The sequence below is a fragment of the Chaetura pelagica genome, unplaced genomic scaffold (genome assembly GCF_000747805.2).
Source record: "Chaetura pelagica isolate M959 unplaced genomic scaffold, ChaPel_1.0 scaffold264, whole genome shotgun sequence".
NCBI lineage: Eukaryota > Metazoa > Chordata > Aves > Apodiformes > Apodidae > Chaetura > Chaetura pelagica.
This window is the reverse complement of record NW_009953064.1, coordinates 1,622,034-1,633,391: the sequence shown is the minus strand read 5'-3', so window position 1 is coordinate 1,633,391 and position 11,358 is coordinate 1,622,034. Positions and strand designations below refer to the sequence as shown.

The 11,358-nt window shown below is 41.0% G+C and overlaps 1 protein-coding gene across 1 annotated transcript in view; it reads left to right on the top strand.

Moving 5' to 3' along the window:
• The first annotated feature begins 292 nt into the window (after positions 1 to 292).
• ARHGEF4 (Rho guanine nucleotide exchange factor (GEF) 4) overlaps positions 293 to 11,358 on the top strand; it is a 91,476-nt gene continuing 80,410 nt past the window's right edge. The window contains exon 1 of the mRNA XM_009996735.1: positions 293 to 338. The gene's annotated coding sequence lies outside the window, so the exon portion shown is untranslated. The remainder of the gene's footprint in view (positions 339 to 11,358) is intronic.

Sequence of the window (11,358 nt, the reverse complement as noted above, 5' to 3'; positions counted from 1 at the left end):
CATCGAGACAAGCAGAGAGGAGGGTAGGAATCCAGCTCAGTCCTCAGGCAGCACTGCCAGGTACCATTGCCCTGGGAGCAGCTGCACAGTGCTTTGCCCATTTCCTCCCCCAGCAGAGCAGAGCCCCCGGCTCTCCCTCTTACCTGCCTGCATGAGGACCCAGCAGTGCCCCAGTGAGTCCAGTGGGGCACACAGTGGAGAAAACTGCAGTAGCAGTGGAAGCTCTGGGCTCTCACCAGGTTCAGATTCGGACAGCAGTGGGGTGGTGTGTGGCGGCGGTGGGATGAGAGGTGTCCTGTCCAGATACTGGAGCTTGGAGAGTCTTCACTCTGCCACAGGTAAGTGGCTTTTTTTTTTTTCCTTTAAAAAAAAACAAACAACAACAAACAACACAACACCAAAACTGCTCTGTGATATTGTACTGACCTTGAGAAACCAAATCAAACCTTCTGAAAGAAGCATATGATTTGGAAATGTAGTCTTTTAGCAATGAGAAATAATCACAATATTTAGTGTTTGTTAGTTGTCCCCCCTGCAGACTTACAGCTGAAACAAAATTACACAGACCCTTAATACACTCCTTAAGTCAGAAGGCAAGAAATAGGTTTTCAGTGGTTTTGTAAACAGTGCTTAGGCTTCTACCTGCTTAAAGCTCTCCTTCCCTTTTGGAACAGCATTTCTTATTTTAACTTCATTACAAAGAACCCACAGTTCGAGTGGACATTTCCATGTGCAAATGCCAGTGTAGAGCGTTGCTGCCTTTAGAAAATGTCCAAATGAGGTGCTGTGCAGCAGCTGAGGGCTATGCAGGTTTGCACTGCTGTGTGCTGAAAGAGGAAAAGGCAGCTGCTCAGGTCTGGTTTCTGCTTTCCCATCCTTCATTTAGTTCCTCTTTGAACCAGAGATTTTGGAGGTGTGTTCATATAACCTGGATCTGTTCTAGCTCAGCCTGCCTGGATCTAGCATTCCTTTTTTAATCACTGGTCTGCCGACTTAGGGTTTGGAGCTTTGAACTGCAAGCTTGGTAAAGAAGCTTTCTTATTGCCAACTGATATTAGCAAAGGAGCCTGGCAATGATTTTAATAGCTTAGTGATTGCTAAGTTGTTCAGTTTGTTTCTTGATCATTGCTGTTTAGAGAGATATTTAGTAGAGCTGCAGCAAACTAGTTCCTCTCTCAGATCAGTTCAGAAAGTGCCTTCAAGGCCACCACTGACTGCCATTTCTTTAGTAAAAATACTTGGTGCTACCAGCTAGAGGCAAAGCTTGGGAAGAATTTTAGGTGTAGTTCTGTGTAATCTGCTGTAGTTGCAGAAAGTCATGTAATTCCATCTACTACTGTACGTTTGGGGCTGTTTAATAAAATCTCTGTTGCTGCTCTGGCGTCCTGTGATGAAGGGAGAGTAAGTGCACTATCCTGTCAAGAAGGGCTTCAGTAGGGTGGCCAGCCTCACTATCAAAACTACACAACGGACCTTCAAGGTGACCAAGAAACGCTAAACACCTACAGTGTGTCCTGATAATCCAGGGACAGGAAAAAAGACTCAGAGTGAGATCAGGCCATTGGCACTCTGTTTTGGGGAAAGATGTGGCCTGCAAATGCAAGGGGGTGCAATTATTTATCTCAGTAGCATCTGCTGGGTAATTTTCTCCTAAAACTGGGAATGCAACTGATTCCTTACACAGCTCTGACATTGTGATAAGGCAACCCTGGCACAGGATCCTTTTTCAAACTACTACGCAAAGAGTCACAGGGCAGTAGTGGTAGTTCAGTCCTCTCTGGCTTAGAGGATTTGGTGTCAGATGTTCTCCATGGATGTATTCATGGGCTTAATCAAGTCAGTTGATACAAATGATGTACAAGAAAGGCTGAAAAGCAAACTTTGAAGCTAATTCTCTATTTCTGCTCTTTAATTTCCACAATATTCTTGTTCTAAAGGCTGTGAGACATAGTGTCATTTTGTGGATGCTGCATGGATTTAGCAGGAAATGCAGTTGAGAGGAAATAGGGTAAAAAGTGGTATGGAGGCAGACTGAAGAGAGGGAGAAAACAAATTAGGTTTCATAATTACAGTATTGCTATATCAATAGAATAAGAAATGCAGGTCACTATGCTTCAGGCTCCTTGCTGCCTCAAAATACTATGGTTGGTGTCTTCTCATGTGCAAAAGGTGTCTGAGCAGTTTATCTGTAAGTACTAACAAAATTCAGGACAGAATTAGGACTAAACTTTGAGAGCAGTGCATCTCCCAAAAGTATTTTGCTTTGATTCTGCTCTATCACTATTCTTCTTTGGATTAAACTAAGGCAGCTAATGGTAGGAGAGCTGTTCACTGCCATCAATGCCAGTTGGCTGTCAGAAAAGTGAGGCAGGATTCCTTTAAAGCATGTGCTAAAAACCATTTTGTTAATGATAAAATTTAATATACTGTTTAAAACAAAACCAAAAAAACAACAACCCACCACATCAAAAACAACAGCAGCAGGACCAGTAGCAGCTGGCAATGCATGAGAGCAGGGGTAACTAGAAAGCATGGCAGTGTCTTCACCTTGGAGGAGCAGGGAGTCTCCAGCATCTTGGCATGAGTCACATAAGTACAGACTGTGTGGAAACACTGTGAGCTGCCTGATGGTGCATTATAAAAGGGCTGGAAGATGAGTTGGTCTCTTTCTCTGTCTTGAAGGGATTCTGCATTTCCAATAGTGGTTTTAAGGCTGGATAGGTGGGCTTGGGAGACAGGTTTTTGCTTTTATTCTCCCACTGTGCACATAAACCGGTCTATAGGCATCTTCATACTGAATGTTGCTGTCTAAGACTTCAGAGAGGATTAAAATGAAGTGATGAAAAGTGGAGGTGAAAGGGAAGTGAGAGGCCTTCAGTACTATTGGAATGCAGACATTTGAGTTTCTCTTTCACATAATTTAGATATCAAGAGGGTGAAAAGACGTGTATGTATGTTTACTCATGTATATATTTGACAATGTGTGATTTCAGAAAAACAAATTAACATGCCCTATGTGGAAAAGACAGGTGGTGTTTTGCCAGGGTCACAAGGGGAAGAAACTGTCTTCAGTTAATAAGCTTCCTCTGCACTTAGTAATGAAGTATGGTTGCTTATGTTTTGCAGTTGATTTTCTTGTAATATATTGATCAAGGAGGTAAGTTAAATGTGATACAGAATTGAAAGAGAAAAGACCCATTGTTAACAGCATGAACTTCTGTGGAAATGCCATTTGAAAAAATTATGCAAAAAACACAGTTCAGACTTGTGTGAAGTGAAAAACTCTACTGTTTTTTAGCATCAGTCCATGGCATTTTTGGTCTAAATGTCAATACACATTGCATTACATGAGGAAGCTCTTCTCCCTGAGGCTACATGTAAACATGGAAAGAGGAAAAGCTTTGCAGTTCTACCAGGCTCTCCATTTGAAGTCCACAGGACTTCATAAGCGTGAACAGTCCTCATAGAGGGCCTGAGAGGCTCTCAAAGTTTCATTTAGAATAGAAGAGGTACAGATAGTTTGATACTTGGACTGTCGCCTTGCTATTTTTAAATACTTATTAATAATTTCCAAATGTTTGGCTCGTGCAGCACTCCAGTGAGAAAATGACTGGGAACTGGGGTTGCTCAGCACTTATTGAAAATCAGGCTTGAAGTATCTCAGCTGAACAAAAAGATATGAGGTATCCAAATTGAAGTTCAGTTATGACAATGCTCTAGCAAGTGGTTCAGTGTCATTATGGTCACTCTAACCCTGGTTTCCTAGGCAAGATTTTGTATCCCAGGCTCATGCTGCCTGTATCCCATTTATCACTCTTGTACAGCCCTATTGAAAAGTTTGATTCCTTTAGAATATATCCAGATTCGAGCTTGTGAGTAGGTCTTTTTGCTTTTCCAGCTCCTTTGTTGTAGATCCAGTCCTGACCTCATTAATACTTCTATTTATTCTTTTGCTTGTCTTACTGGGAAAGGACTAGAGAGTAAAGAAAGGTAGGGACAAAGTGGGAATGACAGCTTGGTGGACTAGCAGTTGCCATAGTTTCCCAAAGAGATCCCCTGTGTATTTATGCATATGTAGCAATTTAACTGTACAAACTACAATTCAGTGCCCCTCTCCACAGTTTTGTGGCTCCTGATATGCACATGTGCTCAGCTACTAGCCTTGGGAATATGGCCTTTAAACAAACATGAAAATCTAGAGTATGAGTGGGGAGATTTGTGTGTTGTTGTTTGTTGTTGTTTTTTTAATTTAGACCTTAAAAAAAAAAAGGCATTTTTTAAGAAGGGTTTTTTCAAGTAATTCATTTAATTATTGTGGCTGATGAGGGAGCCAGTTATAGAGCTGTGGCAAAGGCTTTGCATCTTTCTTTTTAGCCAGAGATTTTCTTTTGAGCTCACTCTTTTTCCTTTTCCTCCCCCTAGCCCTGTGTTTTTGGAACTAGTGTCTGCAGCTGTGTTCATGGACTGCAGTGCATCATTCCACTGACCCTGCTTTCTCCAGGGTCACCTAGTCAGGACTTAAAGAGGTCACACAATGGGAGGTTGATTTAAGGTTCAAAGTGTTTCAGAACACTTCCAAAGGACAGTGGAGTTGGGGGAAGAGAGAGTTAGTACCTCAAAATATTCACTATAGCATGTTGATGTTATGTTTGACCCTTGACTTGGCAAATTGTGAGCTGGGATGTTTTAGCTGGATCCATTGATTGCATTGTAGCATGTCCTATGTGTTGCCCCTCTCCCCATATACTCCCGTGTCACCTGCCAGAATAACTTCCATTCATTTTCTGAACAAATAATCAATTAATTTAAAAAACAAACAACAACAATAAATACCAAACAACAATCCATACTACATTAACTTTGATTTTTCTTCCTATGTGGATTCATAGGTAATGGTAAACCTAAGAGAGTTCCCGAATTTTTGAGGAGGAAATACAAGATTAGTATCTCTTCACTGAACTAATGAGCTGCCTAAAGCTTAAGATTTTTTATTTGAAAATGCATCTTCCAAATCATGTGTTAAGTGACTTGGCATCACACACAAATAATGAGGGCATCTGCATTAACAGTTGTTGAGTTCAAGTATGTAAACTCGGCCACCTAAGACATTTAGTACACTTGAGGAAATTTAGGGTTTTTTTCAGTTCAGAATATCCTCTAGCATCATGCTTTTCCATAAAAAGGAATAGGAAATAGTGTTACTGTATGTAGGAAAGTCTAGTCACATTTCTGTACCTTGCAGCAGAACCAGTGTTTTAAGGTCAGCTATTTTGTAGTTCTAATTACATTTAGTGTATTGGGTGAGTGATGTCAGTTGAGTTTCCCTTGAGATTTTTTTGTTTTGTCTAAGAGGAATAAATGCTTCTTCTCATCCCTGTGAGGCACAAATTACCACCTGTGCTGATGAAGAGATGAACATTTCCATCTTTGCTGAGGCTGAGTTTGCAGGGGAAAAAAGTAAATCTTTGGGAGCATTTATTGCCTGTGACGCTTCCCCAGATGTGCACCCTGTTCAGGTAAACCACCTTTATTTTCCTTCTCTGCTTTCAAAACAGCTTTCATGAAGGACACTAGGTTGTGATTGCAATTCCCTTTGCTGAGGTATGACATTTTCTAAGGCTGTATTTTACCTTTAAAATAGCCTTTCAGACCAACACTTCTTTCAAATTCATCCATGCTTCAGTTGCTGTTGTTTGAAGAATTAGATACATGTAACCCTCTTCTGACAGTCAGTAAATATCTGTGGAGGCTTCTAATTTAATTAGAATCCTGCCTCATCTCAAATTCCTTTGTAGTCTGAGGTTTGTGAAACCAATTAACTAGCTCAGTAGTTTGCTTAAAGTGCTAGGGACAATCTGGGTGCACTAGACTGCACAGGGTTCTGTTCTGAGCCAGCCCAAAGTCTGAAGGTGAGCTGAATGCCTTCAGTGGCTGTGCCATTCACACAAAGCTGCTGTTAAAAGTAGGGTGTCTGCACATGAAAGCAAGGCATTAACTTTGGTGTAAACTGATAGGACCGTAGTTTGCACCTGGTAACTGTTTTGGGTTACATTGTGTGAACATACAATTGTTGGCAGCTGTTACTACAAATATACCTCAGGGTATGTTTACCTAAACATTTATAGAGCTTTGCTGTTCTTCTCAGTCCCTTCTAATCAAGAAAGGATTCCCTGGGCTATAATGTTGGTTCCTAAGAGCTGAAGTAATTTTTTTTTTTTTTTTTTTTTTTTTTTTTATGTTTTGTTTTTGGAGGATGAGTATTTTTTTTTTTTTTTTTTTTTTTTTTTTTTTTTTTTTTTTTTTTTTTTTTGCCGTGGAGTACAGAGTAAGTAATTGAGCTACAGTACTTTGCTAGAGTAATTGAGCCATTTCCAAGTTGTGCTGTACCCCAAGGAGCACTTCTGGAAGCTCTGATGCATCAGCCCCATGTGCAGGCAGAATTCTGTACTCTGTGGCTGGCAAGTGGAAGTGGAACAGGAGGCATTTAATGTCAAAGGCAACTAAGTACACAATGAAATAAAATCTGTATTGGTTGTTTTGAATGTTCTTGTCCTTGATCTGTTGAATTCTCTTTTTAACTCCTATTTGAGTGTGTGTATATATATAGATGTTCACTGGTTAAACTTAGAATTACTATAAAAACTGACAGAGATTTGGCAGAAACAAGGATTTCTAGATTTGGGATTTAAATTTGTTTGCCTGCTGATGGATAAAGACAAGGTTTCTTTCAGTACCACTCTTGAGGCATCTAATAAATGCCTAAATAATAATTTGAAACACATTTCAAAGGTACTGTTAAGATATTACATATAATCGTGTTGTATTGGAAATAATAACTTGAAAAAGTGTTTCAGCAACATGAAGAAAAATCAGAGCTTATATTTTAATTTTTACCAATCCCTCAAAAAACATAACCTATCTGTAATGTTTCATGTTGAGATAAAGGTAAGACTGGCTATGTTTTCATAACAGCTGGCAAAGACATTTCAATGTGGGAGTCAAATAGCAAGAGTTTCCCTTTTGGCTGATGAAAATAGTTTCCGTGAGGTAGTTCTGAATTAACATATTTTTTATTGAAGTGTGTCCTTAAAATATAGGCAAAAAGATTTATGTTCTGGGAGGCCCAATATTGATGCAAAATTATCTGTTTTAAGAGGTAGGATCTGTGCTCTCCCTCTGCCAAGGAAAGCTTTCCATGCCAGGTGTTAAAAGCCATCAGCTAAGTGTGAACTAAAATTACTACTCAAATGCACATGCAGAAAGACATAATTGACATTTAGAAACTGCAGTTCATAGATTATTTTAGGAAGAAAAAGAAGACTACAAACAGCACGTGTGCACTAATTGGATATGGCTCTCTCTTCTTGGAGCTGTCATTGAGGTTATTCCTTGCTGTGATTTTTAGAACATAACAAGGCATATACAAGTTTGGAGGAGGAAAAGCTGTCTACATAATTATTGAATTAAAAAAAGAGGGGCTGCTTGGAAACTGAAAGTTCAGCTGTAGCAATAAGGTGCAGCACACAGTGAGAATCAATCTGCTGAAAAGGTGCACCCCAAGGGTTGCTGGAGCTTCTTCTGTAGTGGAACTTCCACTGGTGTCCCTTGGGTAAAGTACCATTCTGTTCTGTTACACTGGATGGTCTGGGGCACAGCAGGGCTATAGGGCTTGAGGGAGAATCCCATAAGTCAGCAGCCCTGTTAGGTGCTGTGTGCTGAAGTGTTCAGCTTGGAGTTCATCTGAAAAATATATGCCTGCAGTGTTTAGACCTGACCTCAGTTACAGTTGTGAAACAACTGAAGTTGGAAGATTACAGCAGGATGCTGAAGGCAGGAGTATGGTCCAAGAGTAATGCATGCTGAGATCCAGGTCTAGCTTGTATTGTAGTCCTACAGCAGGCAAAACTGCTTGTGGTTATTGTGCAGATTTTGTAGTATGGATTTATTCAGAGTGTCTCAATTTCTGGTAATACAGAGTGACCTGAAAAAGAAAATATCATAAATTCTGGAGCTTTTGTTTGAAGTACTGAGTAGTTTCTCAGTTGACTTAGCTCCTGCTGACTCGACTGGTGCTCTAGGAGGAGGGCACTCTTCTGAGTAGGGCTACTTGTCAGCTTGAGGTCACTGATGGCACATCATGCTCAAGGTAAAAATCTGCATGCCTGAAAGAAGCTTTGACAATAAACATTTTAATAGAGTTTATTATGAAAACACAGTGTTACTAATACCCTCAAACAGTAGATTTGGATCAATTTGAAATGAGGCACTCTTATCAGCCTTAAAAGCCTGAATAAATTAAAAATATGCAGAAACCATCTGTACTGAAACTGGTTGGTTGGAACTGTCAGTTTTCTTTAGTGAGAGCAAAATAATTTATTTTGGACTTCTTCTGGTACAAATTCTAAACTTCAGCACAATCTCTATGCTGCTATAAACCTAGTGCCTGGCAGTCCTTTTGCAAGATGGCTTCATGTCAGTAATCTCCATAGGCTCAATTCTGGGGTGTTGGTCAAGCTTTCTGCTATTCATCTATAGTCACAGCTGGTGGTATGATGCTCACCTGTACTGCTTTTCCTGGTTCATGTGAGGGCAGGCACTAGACAACTGGGACTTCCATTTGGCTCCAAATTACCACTTGCCCATCACCTCTAAGCCACTGGAGGAAGTCTCCAAAGTGGTTGCATGTAGAACAGCTTATCTTCTAGGCATCCACTTGTAATGATCTGTTCTAGATAACTCCTCTGATCTTGAGAGCTTAGCTTTCTGAAGAAAAACAATATACTTCCAAGTGTAAGATAAAGAAATACCATGGCTTTTCAAGCCTGTGGCTTCATAATTGAACAGAGTTATTTAAAAATACACTGAATTAATAATGGCCAGGTCATTAATTTTGACTGATTTAAATAATTCTTGACGTATCTGGAATCATAAAGGTGGATGAGTGTGAGCACTACTGGGTCAATTCCTGAGAGACCATTTAGCCAAATACAAGGGGGGGTTTTTGAGTAAAGATGGGACTGCAGCCTGGCATTGCACCTTTCTCTCAGACACTGCCTTTCTTTTTCTTGGTTTTCATTTTTGAAAAAGCATCTTGATTGCAAATATTTTTCCAGTTTCAATAAAATAAATTACTAGGATGGCTTCTGGTTTTTATGATAATACAGTCCCAATACAGGCAAGAGGAGAACCATGTTGTGGACTTGTCACCTGTTATGTTTTTCTCATCTGTTGGAGCATTCACTGCTGTGCAGTGGCACCAGTACTTTTGCTTTGTAGCTGACTGTGGCCCAGTTCCTTTATCATACTGAGCAAAGAATGGGCAGTTGAGTGAGTTCTTAGTGCTTGCAGGAAAAGAAGTCTTGGCTAAGAGCAAACTGTATGCAGGGGAGGACAGAAGTAATTTCTTCCAGTTACTTTCTAGCCTTGGCATATGACGAAGGTTTTTAATGGCACCATGACCTGTGTGGCTCACTCTGCTGGTTGGAGTATTGATCCTCTTCTCTGATAAGGCAGTGGGGGGGTGAGAGCTTCCTCCTATGCCACTGCACTTGGCTAACTTCCATGATTGATACTGATTTTCTTTAATCAAGCTCTCGTTTGCGAAGTTCTGGAGCACTGAAGCATCCTCTATAGCAGGCTGCTCCCGACAACTTTGCCTGCTGTAGAAAGTTATAGTTTTGCTTCAGGGCTCCTAAAGCAGATTTTCCTCCCACCCTTAATCTCATAATAGTTTAGGGACCTCTGGAGACTGTCTGGTCCAATCCCCCTGCTCAAATTAGGGTTAAAAGGAATAGAGACTCCATAACCTCTCTGGGCAACATCTTCCAAGCTGTGACTACCCTTACAGTAAAAGAAGTGTTATATTTGAATAGAATTTGCTGTATTTTGATTTGTATCCATTTATTCTTATCAGCCACTACTGAGCAGAGACTGGCTTTGTCTTCTGCACCCCCTCCCATCAGGTGTGTATATACCTTGTTAAGATCCCCATGAGCCTTCTCTTCTCCAGTCTGAGCAATCCTAGCTCGTTCAGCCTCTGTGTTTGTTGGGTGCTCTAGTGCTTTAATCATATCTGGCCTTTTACTGGACCTACTCCAATATATCCAGATTTTCCTTGCAGTCTTATTCACATTGGTTGTCACCTGAGTTCTGGCTCAGTTTAGTATCCTGCTTTGAGTCTTAACCACCTTAATGATCATCCTTCACCCTGGGGGTAGTAGCAAAGCAACTGGTGTCACGTGTGAAGCTTTATCTGGCAAATGCTTTCTTTGGTAATAGGGGTAGGTAGATTAAACTTTTTTTTGAAAACGCAAAACAGAAGCAAATCTTTCCTGCCTTGGTCCTGAGGGCCAGGATTTGCCCACTGTGAGATCACCTGAGGACTCACAAATTGCTTCCTATTGATCATGCAAACATATAGTGGGAGAGAACTCTTTGTGGAGACAAGACAGGTTAGTGTTGCTTAGTTGCAGCCCATCTTGACATTGATGGTTCCTTGGTGACATGGTGCCTGGATGGACAGTGTTTGATACCCGAAGTTCTGACATAGTGTTCGATTTTTCTAGGCTATACATTGCATGGTGTGGGGTATTTGTTTCTGGAGGTTTTGTGGCCTCTTGCTGCACATTTCTGCACTTGCTAAGCATGCCAGTGGGAGAGTTAACAACTTGTCAGTGCTGGTTTTGCTTTTCTTAGGGTAATGTCAGATACTAAGTGTATCATGGCCAGGCTGGGTGTTATGTGCCAGGCCAGAAGTTCGTGTGCATGAGGAAGGGATCTGGTTGCACAACTAGTTTATGCAAGGGCAGAGACTAGTCTGAAGTATCTCTAGAAAGCACTGAGGGTGTGTGCTCTTTGATCAAGCCTTGCATGTGGTTTCTGTGCTATAGACACTGAAACTTACTCAGCCTCTCAATTTATAGCGCTCAGTAAATAACAAGTTGTGGCACAGAAGGGACCTACCATATTGGATACAACAGCCATCTGTTTCACTCCTGCAATTATCAATCCCAGAAGCCTATGTGAGAGGCCAGTGTGCTTTTTAGAATGAGCACTTGTGAGTGAGTAAATTCCATGGATAACCCAGTTCAAACACAGTGTCCCTCAGTTGTGAATGTCTTCCCTTGTCACCCAGGCTGTGACGTGCAGAGTGTCGATTGAGCAATTGTTCTTGGAACAAGTCTTCTCCTGGAAACACTGATGCAGAGTGTTTGCTTCTTGTCAAAGCACCTGAGGGATCAAGACTTGGAAGATTCTTGGGGGAGACTCTGGAAGTAGATAGGAATGCTGGGGGAAAGGATTTTTGGCGGTTATCAACTCTGTGCTCTCTGTGGCAGGCAGGCACATTAGCTTCATTCC